This window comes from Fukomys damarensis, unplaced genomic scaffold (assembly GCF_012274545.1).
Source record: "Fukomys damarensis isolate Sample0158 unplaced genomic scaffold, DMR_v1.0_HiC HiC_scaffold_28, whole genome shotgun sequence".
Lineage (NCBI taxonomy): Eukaryota > Metazoa > Chordata > Mammalia > Rodentia > Bathyergidae > Fukomys > Fukomys damarensis.
Window position 1 is genome coordinate 22,325,625 of NW_022900940.1, and position 18,287 is coordinate 22,343,911.

The following is an 18,287-nucleotide window of genomic DNA, read 5'->3' on the forward strand; positions in this document are numbered from 1 at the left end:
AGGAAAGTCTGGTGTAACTTTTAATCAGCTTTGTTATGCAGTGACTCCTAGCATTCTAGAAATCTTCACTGTCACTCTCAAGTTCTTCAATCGGCCTCTCTACCTTTCCTCATTCTTGTGCCTTTGTCCAAGTCCAGGAAGAGCCCCTAAAGTTCATCTTTCCCACCAACTCTGATTTTCCAAGATGAGAGGTCACCTTTCTGCAGGGAGTCTTCCTTGGCCTAAGTTATACCTGAATCAAGCCCTTGCCAGCGCTCCTTCACATATTGTCATAGTGATCCGATTGTCTTTCAGCTCTACCGCAACATGAGCAAGTAAACACTATTGTGGATTATTAACATCTGCCTGGCTATTCATCAGATCAAAATAAAATAATAACTTCAGCTCCAAAGTTAACAAATAAGTATTTCTCCCAAGGGCATGTTAATACAACTGTAAGGAGCTCTTACATTGTACATGCAGAGAATTTCTGAATTTTGGATGTTAGGAACAAATTCTGTGCTGCCAACTCCTTCCTTAATACAGCTTTCCAAAATGCTGAAATTAAACATCGTGCACACACACACACACACACACACACACAGACTTGCTTCTCAGTGTGTGAGCATATCACTTTCTTACTGGCATCGAGACACTTTTCCTCAAAGTCATAGGCCACTAGACACCTTGCTGTCTGAAGTGATGTTAGGAAGAATGAAACTCCCCAAGCTTACCTAGAAGACCAATTTCTCTGAGGTACAGAAGTAGCCTTGATTTATGCCCAGTCACAGAGCTCCAAATGAGGGGTGTCTGGACACAGCTCCCACAGCTATTGTAACTTTATTATTTCAGAGGAAATAGGTCCCTGGGTTTGCTTCCTAGTCCATGACCTATGATGACACCTGTACACACAGCTCTGTTTTGCTTTAAGCCTGTCAAATTGCTGCATTGCTTTTCATTTCACCTATATGCCCTTGCAGTTCTGTGAGTCTCTCTTTTGCTCTGTTTGGCTCCAGGGGTGTGTGTTCTCTCCAAAGCATGTCAGTGAACTTGACTTTGTCACACTAGGTTTGTGGTCTTGGGTTAGTTGAGTGAGGAAAGCAATTGATCACAGCATATAGAACAGAGTAAAAGCATTATCTGCTAAATGGGTGAACAAAACTTTCCCCTACAGCATGTGTTTTCTTTTAAGACAAAAGATGCTGATACATGAGTTCTTTTTTTCTAAACTAGAACTTGAGTATTCAGGTTTAATTGTAGTATTGGCATTTTGCAATGAGTAAGTGGGTTTTGAGGTGTGGTTTTGGGCACTCATCTCTAAAAGGTTCTCCATCACTGCCCTAGTGAGACCTATATGAGCCAGGGAGTGTATCTGGCCTGACCATCTTGGATGCTTCTGACAAGGAATCTGGTGTCAAGCTTCTTCTGAATCTTGACCTGCCATTTACTGGTCATCACTTCTATAAATAAGCCTTAATATTATAAATAAACTCATAACAAAGGTGATGTTTTACTGAGCATAATCATTTGTCTTACAGGAAAAGGCTGTGACTCTAAAACCCCTCTACTACTATGGTTCTAAGGAGGTTGTATTTCAAGGCTTCAGTCATCCTGAGAGGGTGTAGCAGGAACATTTTGCTCTCTTTCCTCAGAACCCTCCCTCTTCTGCCTGATACTGGCTTATTCCAGACTCCAGCCATGTGGCCTACGTGAGAAATCCTTTCCTTTCCCTTTCCTTTTCTTCTTTCTCCTTTTCAGTATTAAGGATTGAACCCATGTCTTGCCACTGAGCTGCATCCCCATCCCTTTTTCATTTTGAAACAGACTCTCAATGATTTGCCCAGGTTGGGCTTGAACTTTCACTTCTCCTGCCTCAGCATTCAGAGTGCTGGAATTGCAGATGTGTACCATTATGCTTACCTTGGGAATACCTTTCTTGTATATGGCCACAACAGTGTTCTCCAACGTGTAGCTTTCCACACCAGAACATAGCAACATTCCTTTGAGTGTTGGCAGCCATGCTTTTGGCTCTGTGGCAGGAACTGAGATCAAGCTAACAAACAGGTAGGACAGAGAGGTGAGTGAAGGCACACCGGTGGCACTAGAGTCCCTGATGCATGATGATCTCAGGTAAAGGAGCGTGTCTGCTCTTCCTGTTCAACCCCCATTTGTGGTACAAGCTCTGCCATTGTTCCAGGAGAGTTCTGGACTTGTACCTAGAGATGCACCCTAAAACAAGGGAGTAAATTTATTCATTGAGCCAGAATATGTTTCAGGAGAATGGACTCTCATCAGCCCACTCCTGATGACTCCTGATGGCTCTGTACTGACCCTTAGCCCCCACTGGTCTACAGGCACAATCTATCCACAGTAAAATCATGGTCACAGTTATTACCTGAGAGTCTCTGGCAGAGCAGGCATTTTAGATCTATTATTACTCTTCATTTTGCTAAATTATAATTTCAAAAGGTAAATTCAGCCCCTGGACATGATGATGCCTATAATCCCAGCACTCAGTCTTAAGACAAGAGGATCCCAAATACAAACCCAGCCTGGGCAACTTAGTGACTTACTGAGTGTCTCAAATTAAAAAATAAAAAATAGGGCCAAGGATTTAGCTCAGTGGTTCTGCTGCCTGCCTCGCAAGCGCAAGGACTCAAGTTCGATCCCCGGTACCAAAAACAACAACAACAACAACAACAACAACAAAAAAGATAGGCCAGGCGTGGTGGCGCACGCCTGTAATCCCAGCACTCAGGAGGCTGAGGCAGGAGGATTGCTGTTTGTTCGAGATCAGCCTGAGCTACATAGTGAGTTCCGGGTCAGTCTCACTACATAGTGAGACCCTGTCTCAAAACAAAACAAAACAAACAAACAAAAAAAACAACAAAAAAAAAAAGGAGGCTGGGGATGTAGCTCAGTGCAAAGGCCCTGGGTTCGATCCCTGGTAAAATCAGAACTTGTGTAAATGCAAAAGAAATACATGCCAAAGATTTTATTCAGCTCATAATGAACAGGGAAACCAGGAAGATCTTAGAACTAGTTCCAAGAAGAATTTGAATTACAGAGATTTATATTCTCTATCAGACAAAATTAAATGTATTGCTCCTATGAATAGGAGCTGTTTTCATAGGTTTTTCTTTTCATGGGATTACAGATATACACCACCACTCCTAGCTTACCATGGATTTTCTATAACTTAATTTCTATCCTTAGGGAAGAAAAATTTTTTGGGAAAAAAATGTCTGGTCAACAGCAAGTCAGTCAAATGTGTTCACCCCTATAGAATCAGATATCCTAAGAAGGTCCCCTGACCACTAGCACTCCCCAGAACAACACACCCTATAATCTTTCTTTATCCAAAGCTTTTTCCTGTAAGACAAATGATTATGATCAAAATATATCACCTTTGTTATGAGCTTATGTATAATACTAAGGCTTATGTATACAAGTAATTACCAGTAAATGGCAGGTCAAGATTCAGAAGAAGCTTGACTCGAGATTCCTGGTCAGAAGCATCCAAGATGGTCAGGCTAGATACACTCCCTGGCTCACATGGGTCTCACTAGGGCAGTGATGGAGAACCTTTTAGAGACGAGTGCCCAAAACCACACCTCAAAACCCACTTACTCATTGCAAAATGCGAATGCTACAATTAGACCTGAATACTCAAGTTCTAGTTTAGAAAAAAAACAAAATTCATGTATTAGCATCTTTTGTCTTAAAAGAAAAACAACACGTGCTGTAGGGGAAAGTTTTGTTCACCCATTTAGCAGATAATGCTTTTACTCTGTTCTATATGCTGTGATCAATGGCTTTCCTCACTCTGTTATGGAAGGAATCAGCAAGTGACACACAGAGAGGCAGCAGAATGGAAGTAAAATAATAAACTTGCTTATCAATAAAGGTCGATCGCACATAAGCCATGCCTGGATCGAGGACACACTGGGTTACAACTCCTCCTCTTATAGGGTTTTACAGCCTTGACTTCATTTGGGTGGTTACATTTCATTCTCACCGTTTAAATCACGGTCACAGAATAGTTAATCTTTTCAACCCAAATATAACAGTTCTTTGCAGTTGGGGAGTTTACCTTTAAGAATGGCCTAGTTATCTGTTCTAGCCCATAGGAAGGGGGGTGTTCAGGGTCAGGGCAGCAAATGTTAGCAATGGGTTCTTTCATTTAGACACTTTTATGATCATGTGGCTCCAGTCTCATCAGAGCTCAAGACCTTGATGTGCCTTGTTATCTCAGGGTCAGAACAAATGCCTCATTCAGCAATTAGTGCCTTTGGTGTGCATTAGTTTTGAGCTAAACAAAGCAAACTGCTGTTACAGACAGCAGAAGCCACTTTACACTGTAACACTTTATAGGTTTTTTGTTATCTATAACAGTTTTCCCTATCAACTCAACCAGCTGTGATTTCTCCCAGATTCTGGATACATGCCTGTAGAATGTGTCAGACATCTGTGAGGGGCTCCCACTGAGTGCCGGTCACTCTTTCCATGGTAGCCTATTGCTAGCCCCCTCACAGGAGCCCACTGCTTAGCACAGTGACCTTCACTCCACGGAAAGGCTCAGACTGAGGCCTGGAGAGGTCCTAGAGTTCAGCTAGAGAATATAAATCTCTATAATTCAAATTTTTATTTGAGCTAGCATGGACCCCTGCTTTTAGTCATACTAGAAATTAAAATTAAAGCACACACATTTTCAGGGGGAAAAATAAGAGAAAATGGTGAGGGCCTTTAACTTGAGGATCTGCTAAATATTAAGTCCTTAACAAAGGAGATTAAGAAAAAAAATAGAACTGGACTCTAGCTTGGGCAGTAGCTGAAGGTGTTGTCAATCAGCCTGGGTTCTTTTGCTCAATTCAGATGGAGATCGTGAATTGGCAAAGTTCAACTCTGCCGCTAGCAGTCTTGATGGCACCAAATGACACCAGATAACGCTGGGTGCCAACGGCTGACAGAGCCAGCTGCTGGTCACTGCCACTGTCAGTTGTCACCATCTGATGCTGGCCTGTGCAGGACACTATAGGTTGTCCGCCACTGCCAACCATAGGTTGACTCTACTGGATGCTGTGGCTCTGCATTGGTTGCTGGTCTCTGGAGCTCTTTGGTGATAAGAGCTCAGAGTGTTTATTGCTCTTTCTGTTGAATTATTACTCTGTCCACACTACTCGGGATAAAAATCACAAGTAGGTTTACAGACTTGTGGAGCGCATACTACCCAAGAAACAAATGACAAGCAGGTTATAAGAACATCAAAGCAAGCCTTTATTTCAACAGGGCCTGGCTGTAGCACAAAGGGTCAGAACACAGGAATGACCCCCTTACACTAAACTCAAGGAGTGTCAGGGGAGTGCTGGCAGAGGAGTGCATCTTCTATAGCAGCTGCAGACCGGTTTCAGTGAGGGGCAAGGCTGAAAGTTTGCTATGAAGGCTGCGTGTGCCAATAAGGGGCTCAGTTCCCTCCCTTCCCGATCGCAGCCACTCGAGGGTGTCACTTTCCTCCTTCAAAAAGCCAACAGTATGATCAGGAGTGGCTGGAGTCAGAGAGGGACACCATGCTGGGTGGCTGGACGGTTGCCTAGAGTGGAGAATGGCAGTTTGATACTCAGGAAGGACAAGGAAGCAAGCTGTCCCCGTCCACTGGGGGGGATGAAGGGGAGCACAGGGAAAAGAGGGGAAGGAATGCACTGACATCTCCCCTTTCATTTGGCCGTGGAAAATCAGAGTCAGGCTCTTCTCATCTGCCTCAATGGGGACATACTCTGACGACCAGACTAAGCCACTGTTTAAAGGAGGTGGCCTGCTTTTAAGGATTAAACAAGAGGGCCAGAGTTCAGTTGATTATCATCTCACACCTGCTTTCATGGTTCAAAGTTGAATCTGCTTGGCTGGAGGGACAATTTGGTTTCCAGGAGGACACCCTGTGACTTGAAGGCAGTCTCACTCATGTGTAGTTCTGCTGGAATCCAAGGTAACCACAAGTTTAGGGTAATGGGGACTCTGGGCAGAGCTGAACATCTTTACAAATTTACCTTGGTACCCTCAGCCTTGGAGGGGTGATACAAATAACCTTGTTATGCTAATTTTTATAGAGACACCCCTAAAATGACTAGCATGCCTTTAAGCAGTGCTGAAAGGATGTGACCCAGAGTTTTATCAAATGAAGGTCAAGCTTTGTTCTATTTTTAATTATCTACCTGTTGGGTGTCTTTAGGCCCAAATGAAGAGTCATGGGTTTTCAGCAAAAACCACTTTAAACTCCATGTCTACCTTGGAAGAAAGCAGAAATCATGCTTTTAATGAGTAACACACTGTAGACCCAGGAGTTTGTTTGTCCTTTGTTTCTGCAGTGGTCTCTGAAGATACCACAACTGTGTCACCAACTTTGAAGCAGTGGAGCCATTGGGAGACAGGGCGATCCTAAATGCCCTCTGCAAGCACACACTACACTAAAAGCTGGACATGACTCAGATCTTAGTTTTCTTCCTTTGTGTAGAGGGCTAACTATAGCAGGGCATTGAGTCCTGTAAGCATGAGCATGTCACTGTGAGATTACACAGGCTGACACTTGTGTAAGATCCGGGAAGACGCATCCTCATTTATGAGGCACAGGAGGAAGCCTCAGATAGAATCAGCTGCTGTGATTAAGGAAAGGAAGTAAAGGCTGACATTTCAGACCTTCCCCAATAAGAAGCCGTGAGGCCCCATACCTCAGACCTTAAGAAACAGCCAAGGCCACATTAGTGAACACTTAAAGCAGAAAGGGACTCCTCTCTGGAGCCACCTCTTAGGAACATTTCAGCCCCAGCCTGAAAGAGGGAATTAAATGACTCTTTCAGTACCCTGCCTGATGCCCTGTTCTGGGACAGTAGAGAAATCACTCTTTGTCACTTTGGAGCAGTCCATTAGAAGAGTGCTCCGCAGGTCTCCTCCCCAGGAAGTGAGCAGGTCCCACACAGGCCACCACCAAGGCCATCCAGCTCCACACACTCGAGTGTAGTTGAGGTAAACAGAGCTTCTGAACCTCAAAGCAAGACCTACAGGCAGAAGAAGATTGTTTTTTTTTTTTTAGAAACAATTGATTTTAAAACTGGAAATTGAACATAGGGCCTTTGCACTGAGCTATATCCCATGCCTTTTTAAAATTTTGAGATGGGGGTCTCTCACTGTGTTGCCCAGGCATGGCTGGAACCCACCCTCCTTCTGCCTCAGCCTCCCAGTGCTGGGATTGCAGGTGTGCACAACCATGCCCAGTTTAAAAGATGATATTTAATGTCTTTATCTGAAAAGCCCCTCACAGCATAAATAGAAAATCACATTTGTTGAAAAGAATGACAGAAAAAGGGAGAAAGAAAGAAAGAAAAGTGAAAAATAACAAAAAAGAAAAGGAAAGACAAAAAATCTGCACCGCAGTTATCACCACCTATGGGAAGATCCAGTGGGGGAAGGGAGAGATCAGGTTGGGGCAATTCCGAAACCACAAATGCCTGTGCCAGGGGCCACACCCCACTGTCCCCTGCAGGCTCGTGTGACCTGTTTCTGGAGTTAAAATGATGCTAACACCTAAATAGGGCATGGAGGTGCCCACTCGTAATCCTGGTTACTTAGGAGGCTTTGGCAGGAAGATGGTGAGTTCCAGACCAGCTTGGGAAACAAAGTGAGACCCTGTTTCATAACAAAAATACAGCTGAGGATAAAGCTCAGTGGTGAATCACTACTTGCCTCACATTTGCCAGGTCCTTGCACTGCTACTCAGAGAGCTGAGGGAAACAGCTGGTCAAGCCTGCCACCCCCAGAACAGCGCTGACCACAGAGAAGGGCCAAATAAAAACTGAGTGTTAAGCCCTTTTTAGAAGATTACCATGCACATCTGGCTGATTTAAATTTTCAAATTATGTCTCTCCTTGTTTGCTATTTTATGCATATTCCTCAGTCTTGTGTGTTCTAGTGAATACAAGTCAACTGAATATTAAACACCCATTTGTACTAAAGTGTGAATGACTGTTCAAAGCCAATGAATAGATAAATTTTATTCATCCGCAAAAGTTGAAAAAGAACTGAGATAGTTGGTATAGATCTATTACAACCAAGGGAAAACTGTAAGATCAGAAAACCCCACATGGGTCAATAAGGAATAATCAGAAATAGGGGACTAGAGCCAATTCAGGCTCAGTGTGGGCTAAATTAATGGGCAGCCATTGGAGAGAGCAGCTGTAAAATGGGAAATTCAAATTACTAAATTGGAAGTGCTAAAGAGCAGGATTTGGTGCATAGCAATTAAAACTTGAAAAATATCCAATGAAAGGAACAGATAAGGGGCCTGGAATTTTTTGGAGATTTTGCTAGTGACAGAATGAATCATCTCAGTCATCACAACCCCAAATTAATACAGTTGTGATATTCCCTTCCTGAATGCTGGGCAACAGCCTGCTTCTCAGATTGCAACTATTCTCCCGGGCAGCCAAGAAATCTCTGGACTCAGCCTTTAGGCCACCGGCTTCCTCCGTGAGTAGTTGTCACCTGCGAGGGTGCACCCTTGGTGAGTTCTGCTAAGGAAGAGTCTGATTTGATGCTGGGGGCAAAGCGTGCAGAAAGCAAACAAAACCCCCAGTACTGGCTCACTCTGTGACTCTTTACAGTTACTAAGTACCACCCACAATGTCTTATTCCAGTCTCAGAGCAGCACCTCAGGGTGGGTATTGTTATTCCCATTTTCCAGATGACAGCATTAAGGCTCGAACCTCAGGAGCGAGGTGAGGCAACCTGGCTGGGCTGCAGAAATGGCTTTTCATGCAGGAAATCCTCCCGGCCAGGCTCAGCGGGGCAGGCGAGTGAGCAGCTACAACTAATCACCCCTTCTTAAAAGAGGGGATGTTTATGAAAGTTTTGCCCTTAAAGAAAGTTGAAAAGAGTAAGGGAGCACAACTCCTGAAAATCTGAGTTTTAGGAAGTGTGGGCTGGTTTTGACAAGACCCACAGAGAGACACGGGTTCAACATTCAGAAGTCGGACTTCACAGGTGCAGTGCTGGCTGCGCTAGGGACACCGACCTCCCACGACACGCGGGATTCCGGGGATGAAGGGAGCCCAGAAAGGGTTGGGGAAAAGGAAAACATAGCGAACAGGGCTTCACTGGAAAACAGGGGGCGTGAGCTGAGCTGTAGGAAACTTGTGTGGCATCTGTGGTCTGAGAACATGTCAGCATCAGGGCGGAGGCTGCCATGGGCTCGCCTGCCTTTCTGCCACCTTTAGGGTGGCGAAGGGGACAGAACAAGGAGGAGAAAATCAGGGACTGAGATGGTAGAGTAGCAACAATAGGAAGACAGAAAGACAGGCAGAAAGGAGGATGGAAGGAAGAAGGAAAGGAAAAAGAGGAAGGAAGGAAAAGAAAGAAGAAAAAGTGAAAACACTAAGGCTCAAAGAGGCGCAAGGAAGAGACCATGGGGAACGTTCACTGGAGTCCAACGGGCTACAAAAGTCACCAGAGCACATCTCTTCCACCTCCTACCCCAAAGTTTTAGTTTGATGGAATCTGTTGTAAGTGTACTATTTGATATGGAAAGTAAAAACAAAACAAAATTATTTTTGTCTGATACCTACCAACTCACTAATTCTCCTCCACTTAAAAATGAATGTTGTAAACTCAGGAATAGTGGTGCCCGCTTGTAATTCCAGCATCCCAGCGAGGCAGAAGCAAGATAGCAAGTTCTAGTCCAGGTTCTGGGCAATTTAGCAACTTAGTGAAACCCTACCTTAATATAAATAATAATAATAATACAGGCCACCGGCTTCCTCCGTGAGAAGTTGTCACCTGCGAGGGTGCACCCTTGGTGAATTCTGCTGAGGAAGAGTCTGATTTGATGCTGGGGGCAAAACGTGCTGAAAGCAAACAAAACCCCCAGTACTGGCTCACTCTGTGACTCTTTACAGTTACTAAGTACCACCCACAATGTCTTATTCCAGTCTCAGAGCAGCACCTCAGGGTGGGTATTGTTATTCCCATTTTCCAGATGACAGCATTAAGGCTCGAACCTCAGGAGCGAGGTGAGGCAACCTGGCTGGGCTGCAGAAATGGCTTTTCATGCAGGAAATCCTCCCGGCCAGGCTCAGCGGGGCAGGCGAGTGAGCAGCTACAACTAATCACCCCTTCTTAAAAGAGGGGATGTTTATGAAAGTTTTGCCCTTAAAGAAAGTTGAAAAGAGTAAGGGAGCACAACTCCTGAAAATCTGAGTTTTAGGAAGTGTGGGCTGGTTTTGACAAGACCCACACAGAGACACGGGTTCAACATTCAGAAGTCGGACTTCACAGGTGCAGTGCTGGCTGCGCTAGGGACACCGACCTCCCACGACACGCGGGATTCCGGGGATGAAGGGAGCCCAGAAAGGGTTGGGGAAAAGGAAAACATAGCGAACAGGGCTTCACTGGAAAACAGGGGGCGTGAGCTGAGCTGTAGGAAACTTGTGTGGCATCTGTGGTCTGAGAACATGTCAGCATCAGGGCGGAGGCTGCCATGGGCTCGCCTGCCTTTCTGCCACCTTTAGGGTGGCGAAGGGGACAGAACAAGGAGGAGAAAATCAGGGACTGAGATGGTACAGTAGCAACAATAGGAAGACAGAAAGACAGGCAGAAAGGAGGATGGAAGGAAGAAGGAAAGGAAAAAGAGGAAGGAAGGAAAAGAAAGAAGAAAAAGTGAAAACACTAAGGCTCAAAGAGGCGCAAGGAAGAGACCATGGGGAACGTTCACTGGAGTCCAACGGGCTACAAAAGTCACCAGAGCACATCTCTTCCACCTCCTACCCCAAAGTTTTAGTTTGATGGAATCTGTTGTAAGTGTACTATTTGATATGGAAAGTAAAAACAAAACAAAATTATTTTTGTCTGATACCTACCAACTCACTAATTCTCCTCCACTTAAAAATGAATGTTGTAAACTCAGGAATAGTGGTGCCCGCTTGTAATTCCAGCATCCCAGCGAGGCAGAAGCAAGATAGCAAGTTCTAGTCCAGGTTCTGGGCAATTTAGCAACTTAGTGAAACCCTACCTTAATATAAATAATAATAATAATAATAATAATTATTAATAATAATAATAATAAGAAGAAGAAGAAGAAGAAGAAGAAGAAGAAGAAGAAATAAAAGGACCGAGACTGAAGTTCAGTGCAAAGGCCCTGAGTTCAATCCTTAGCCCCACGAAAATAAATATATAAATAGGAAAAATAAAAATGAATGATGTACACCAGTGCTCATGGAAAGCCTATTACAACTTAAACACTGACTATTGGCATGGTAATAGTCATACTTACAGGGCTCTGCTATGCGCATAAATTGGGTCTGATTTTATAGCCAAGAAATAATTTACTGCATAATGTCTGCCAGTAAATTTGAGAGCATGATGATCCTAAATGTGTCTTGTCAGAAAGCAAAGCATTCAGCTGTGAGAAGGGCCTGGTACCTATAAATAAAGGCTCCCACCTTTGCATTGAGATGAATCTCCAAGATATTTCCTTCACTCTGGCTTCGCTCATGCTGTGGGGTCGGGGTGGGGAGAAGGGCAGAGCCCTTTGCTTGGATTTTTTCCTTTTTCTTTTCAGTACTGGGGACAGAACCCAGGGCACCACACAGGACACACAGGTCCACTGAGCTGTACCCCAGCCCCTTTGCATGGCTTTGGTTGCCTAAGATTCACAATCTTGTCCCTATTTGGAATAGAGTTCTCACAAAATTCAGGTTTCTACCTGTCCAAAGATACTTGTGTAGGTTTTTGTTTCGTTTTGTTCTTTAATTCTGTGCTCTCCAGAGTTAAGAGTGGGATCTCTTTATTGCTTTTCAGCCTTTTCATTCAGGCAATCTTGTCTTCTTGCTCTAGTAGCTTCAACCTATAGAAATCAACTTGAATGTCAGGTTGAATTAAAAAAGAAATAGCAACCTGTGGCAATAACTTCTTGTGAAATCCCCCTCTATCTTTGGACAAGAGCCTACAAAAATGTGTTGAAGATTTTGTGTAAAGTGTTTTTTGTTGTTGTTGCTTTTTTAAACTTTGGGGAAACCAATTGTTAGGTTTGTGGTTAAAGCTGTAAGGTCTGTTAACACCCCTGCACCTTTGGCACTTATATTTTCAAAAAATTCCTCGGATCTACATATATTGGCTCATATTTCGACGCAGAGAGCGGCGCTTATTCAGAGGCTGAGAAACACTCTAAGTAAGATAACCCACAATCATGTCATTGTTCTCTCGCATGGGAGAACTGAGAGAAATCACCTTGCCCGTAGCAGATTGTAGCAAAAAGAAAGTCACAATATTTATTTAAATCTAAAAGGTTTCTTTGGATGTTTTTCTTTATAGGAACATTGGTTGTTTTTCCCTTTCCACATACCTGGAGCATTTTGGCTGTTTTGGTCATCTGGTACTCTGGGAGGAATGTTTTCTATATCACTTAAAGTTGGCACTGAAATGGAATTCGGTTGAGAACATTTTATCGGTAAGCTGGCAGCCCCAATTCTGCCGCCAACCCACAGTGTGACCCTAGGGTGGTCTCCTCTTTATTTCTGAGCTGTATTTCCCTTGTTAGAAAAATGCTGAGATTCATCCTCACTCTCTATCTAGTCTTTGAAACGGAACATTTTGTTAGGTGTCAAGTTGGGAACAAGAGATGTCACCGAAGTCATTAGTAGTGGCTTTGTACTGCATTTGCCTTGGGCATGCTGGGCAACACCACTAACACAGCTACACACCCAGGCTTAGCCTATGAGTTCGACAAATGCAACCACAGTCAGGATGCAGGACAGTTCTATCACTCTACCTGCTCCAAAAAATTAACTACAGCCACCTCTTTGAGTTAAACCCTTGCTCTCTTGGCAACCACTGATCTAATCTGTCACTACAGTTTTGCTTTATTCAGGGTGAAATACAAATGGAATCATGCATGTGTTTGAGTCTGGCTTCTTTCACTGAACATAATGCATTTGAGATTTGCCTATGATGTTGCATGCGTTCATAGTTTGCTCTCTTTCATCTCTGTTCATTTGTGTTTCATTCATTTCTCTGTTGAGGGCTATGTGGATGGTTGAACATGATGAATAAAAAGGCAAATGCACAATCACCATACAGGTTTTTTAAAAATGTCAACATAGATTTTTCACTATATTTGAATAAATATTTAGGAGTGAGATAACCAGGTCACATGGTAACTTTCAAAGAAACTAGCAGTTTTCCAAAGTGACTATACTATTTTTACATTCTTACCAGCAAAATGTAAGAGTTCTAGTCATTCCATATCTTCACTGGCATTTGGTATTCTCAGTGTGTGTGTGTGTGTGTGTGTGTGTGTGTGTTTAGTCATGTTGATAGGTATATAATAGAAGTATTTTATTATAGTTTTAGTCTATATTTCCTTAATGATTAGTGATATTAAGCATTTCTTCATGCCTATTTGACTCAGTATATCTTTATGGTGAAATGATTGTTTACATTTTTTACCATTTAAAAACTAAAGTTTATTTTCTTATTTCTGCATTTGGAGAGTTCCTTGCATATTGTGGAGACAAGTCCTTCGTTAGATAAGTGATTTGTAAATATTTGGCTCATCATTTTACTCTCTTATCTGTATCTTTTGTAGAGTAAACTTCTTTTTTTGATATTACTGGGTATAGAACCCAGGACCTTTGCACTGAGCCACTTCCCCAGCCCCTTTTTATTTTTTAATTTGAGACAAGATCTCACTATGTTTCACAGGTTGGGCTTAATCTTGCTCTCTTCCTGCGTCAGCTTCTAAGAGCTCTAGAATGACAGTGTGGGCCACCCTGCATTTCTAATTTTGATAAGCTTTAATCTTCCAATTAAAAAAGAAAGGATTGGGCCGGGGATTTAGCTCAGTGGTTCGGTGGCCTGCCTCACAAGTGCAAGGACCCAAGTTCGATCCCCGGTACCAAAAAAAAAAAAAAAAAAAAAGAAAAAAAAAAGGATTTTTCCACAGTGGCACAAGACTGTAATCCCAGCATTTGGGAGGCTGCCACAGGAGGACTGAAAGTGTGAGGCTAGTCTTGGCTACATAACATAGTGAGATCTTGTCTCACAAGGCCACTCTTCAAAGAAAACCTCAAAAGATTGTGCTATTGATATGTTATCTAAGAACTATTTCTATAACCAAAGGTCACAAAGGTATCTCCTATGTTTTCTTCTAAAGATTTGGGTCGAACCTTCTACATTTTGGCTTATAATCAACTTTGAGTTAATTTTGATAAAGTATGAGTCAAATTTGATCTTTTTTTTTGCATAGAGATGTCCAGTTCACCCACCCAACATCATTTTTTCAAAAGACCACCTAAGTGGGCCCCATATCATCACAAGGGTCTGTATAAAAAGATGCAACAGAGGCATAGTCAGAGATGAAGATGCAATGCCAGCAGCAGAGATTACAGTAGTGCTGGAAAGGACCATGAGCCTAGGGTGCTGAAATTTGTTATTGTTGGCCCTGGAGATTGAACCAGGGTCTTGCATGTGACAGGAAAAAACTGTACCACTGAGGCACATCCACAGTCTGAATATGGGTGCTAGAAAAGGCAAAGAACTCTCTCCCCAGAGCCTTTAGACAACACAGCCCTGCTGCTCCTTTATTTTTTTTGCTCCTTTAATTCATAAGACCCATTGTCTGACTTCCAAATGCCATAACTAAAAAGTAATAAATTCATATTGTTTGTAATATTATTGTACAACAACAATAAGAAACTGGTTTAGAAAACTAACAGGAAACCACGTGCTCCACTGAATTGCCTTCATACTTCTCTGTTAAAGATCAGTTGGTCATATTCATGTGGAACTATTTCTAGTCTCTTTCATCTGTTCCATGTTCCTATGTGCCCATACTTTTACAGATATGACACCAATGTATCTTTTCTAAAAACCTATCCCAAATTCTCTTATTTTTCCTGTTGTACATTTTCAGGATATGAAATACTGGACAATGGTAGTGCCAAGATAAAAACCATGAAACAAGTTTTAGGGTAGACATCTATATTAGTTAGCCATTGCTAGGTAACAAACTATTACAAATTTCATAGCTTATAACTATGGGATGTTGACCATCCCACAATATCTTCAGGTCAGGACTCTGGGTCTTTTGTCCAGTTTTGGTGAAGGAACAGCTTAGAGTCTGCTGCTGTCCTCTCATGGCTCTGCTGGGTGAGGTCTGTATCCAGCGTCACTTGTGTGGCTGTTTGAAGGTCTCAGAAAATCCGTATCCAAGGTGACTCACATATTGGCTGATGGCCTTTAATGCCTTCTATGCGAGCCTTTCCACAGGTCACCTGAGTGTCCTCAGACAGACATGGCAGCTGAATTCATTAGAGCAAGTGATGAGAGGCAGAGAAAAACAGAAACAGAGACAGATAGGTAAATAGAGAGAGACAGGTAGCTAAAAGGAGGCGGGGAGACCTCATCTAAGACAGAAACCACTGTCATTTTCATAATGTGATCTTGGACATGACATATCATCACTTTGTCATATTCTTTTCATTAAAGGAAGGTCACTAAGTCCATCCCACACTCTAGCTGTGACAACTTAATTTCTACTGCCTGAGGGGAGGAATATTGCAGAATTTGTAGACATATTTCAGATATCATTACAATCCACCCTCTGGCCACGAATTATTTCTTTTTCTCCCTCATGCAAAACATACCAAGGCTCCCAGAATTCCACATTTTTCTCATCTAAGTCTGGTCTAGGTGAGGAAAGTCTCCTTAAAGTTAGCTGTTAGTCCTATTTCTCCACCCTGTGAAAATAAGGACACTCTTACCTGTCCCCTTCCCAGGTGTAGGAATTTTCCCATCCAGAAAGGAGGAAACAGAGGACACAGAGTCTGTGTCCCAGGATACCAGAAATCTTTCTAGTGAGCATTGCAAAGTTTCTTGCTCAAGTCTCAGGCCTGGGGTTAATTCTCCAGTTTTTGGGTTTCCTCTCTGAAGTCCTCTCAGTCAGGCTTCGTTTTTACCAAGGCAACAGGCATTTACCCCATTGTCCTAACCCAAACTTTTGAATATTTAGCCTGCGTGTTTTTCTAAAAGTCTATGGTTTTTTCATTTCGCATTTTAGTGTTTGATCCATTTTGAGATAATTTTGGCACAGAGTACACCTCTTCCTAGACTAAGCTTCCGGAGACCTTTCTGGCTTCTCTCTGATCCCTTTCATGTGCTGAGCTGAGCTCAGTGAGGCTGGTGGAGGATGGACACCCTGAGGAGGAGACAGAGCTCATGTGTCTCAGAGGCCAACCCTGACCATCCCACCAATGCTCAAATATGAGAGGGAGCCAGGATCCGTGCAGTAAGAGGTGATCCAGTCTTTCTGGGGATAATTCTGCAGTACATGAGCCACATGTCTGACATGTTTATGCAGTCTGTCCCAGTCATAGCAATTCTTGTATCTTATGCTAAGGAAATAATTAAGCTAATGCACAAGATTATATAATGAATATTTTTCATAATAGCAGAGGAATGGGCTGGGGATGTAGTTCAGTGGTAAAATGCTTGCTTGCCTTGCATCTATGAAGCCCTAATTCAGCCCCAGGCCCTCCCCAGAACATGCACAAAAGCAAAAGGTTTTGACACCTTACTGTTTATTGGTGGAGAAATGATTAAATTAAGGTGCATATGTATGGAAGTTCACTCTAGTTGTTGCAAATAATGACACAGCTTTAAAGGAAACCGCAGATACCACATTGTTTACCAAACAAAATATGTTATGAAATATTCTGTATTTTACAGTCTAAACTTGATTTGAATAAAATGATAACCTCTGTAAGGATATATATTATATATAAGGATACATAAAATTATTATAATTACTCCATGAGGAAATATAGTAAATTTTTATTGTCCACTTTATAATTTTGTATATGTGAATCTTTACAAGTGAGCATTTATTTCCATAAAATTAATAATAAAAACAATGGAGCACTGAGTCAGCCCCTCTTGTGAAGGAGATGGTCACTTCAGGTAGCTCCTCAGCTCAGGAAATTGAACATCCTGAAGAGACCCCAGAATCCAACAATAGAGTATATGCTTCCTTCATGAAGTCTCACTGCGGCTGTGACCTGACTCCTACCAGCTCCAAACGGTTGTGTCTGATACAGATGAAGAAAGCTTTCCTTGCTTTGGTGACCAATGGTGTATGTGCTGCCCCTTTGTAGCACAGTAAGAAGCAAAGTTTTGTGGAATGCTGACCATCACTGATTTCATCAATCTTCTACACCATCACTGTAAGTCAACCTTGGTAGGGATCTATGAGCTAGAAGAACACAAAATAGAAACTTGGAGAGAATTGTACCTCTAGGACTCCTTTAAGCCACTTGTCTGCATTTCTCCTAATGCCAGCTTGTTTGATGCTGTCTCTTCATTCCTTCAAAACAAGACCCACAGGCTGCCAGTTATTGACTCAAAATCAGGCAGCATCTTATACATACTAACTTGCAAGCACATTCTCAAGTTCCTCAAATTATTTATCACTGAGTTCCCCAAGCCTGAGTTCATGTCTAAGTCCCTGGAAGAGCTACAGATTGGCGGCACCTATGCCAGGATTGCTATGGTCCACACTACCGCCCCCATCTACGTGGCTCTGGGCATCTTTGTGCAGCACTGCCAGTGTGGCTGAGAAAGGGCGTGTGGTGACATCTACTCCAAGTTTGATGCTAGCAATGTGGCAATGGAAAAGACCTATAACAACCAACACGTATCTGTGACCAAAGCCCTCCAGTACTGATCACATTACTTTGAGGGTGCTCTTAAGTGCTATCCGCATGAGACTCTGGAGACCATAATCAACGGGCTGGCAGAGGCAGAGATTCACTGGCTGGCACTGGTGGATGAGAATGATGTGGTCAAGGGAATCATGTCACTGTCTGACATCCTGCAGGCCCTGGTGCTCACAGGTGGAGAGAAGAAGCCCTCAGCAGGGGGATGGGGTCAAGGCAGCACCAGGATATGCCCCACTCACCACCTCATGCAGCTCTGGGAAGAAGACGAAACCCTGGGAGAATGAGCTGACACTTTCCCTGTGCAGAAACCCCACCCGCTCTCCAGAAGATGGGAGACATGAGGAAAAGAAGGAGAAATAATTTTAGCTGCCCCTGTCCTCACTTTCAACTCAGCCAGTCCTAATCCTGTCCCTGGAGATAGCCCCCTTTCGGGTAAAACAGGCACATTCTGATCTCTAAGAAATCCCTAGACCACACCCTGCCTCTGCTTTTGCCTCTACCCTGACTCTGCTGTAATATAATAGCACAACAACAAAACAACAACAAAATAAA

At 43.0% G+C, this 18,287-nt stretch overlaps 1 pseudogene; it reads left to right on the plus strand.

Annotated features, from left to right (window-relative positions):
* Positions 1-16,961: 16,961 nt before the first annotated feature.
* Positions 16,962-18,019, plus strand: LOC104872134 (annotated as a pseudogene).
* Positions 18,020-18,287: the final 268 nt, after the last annotated feature.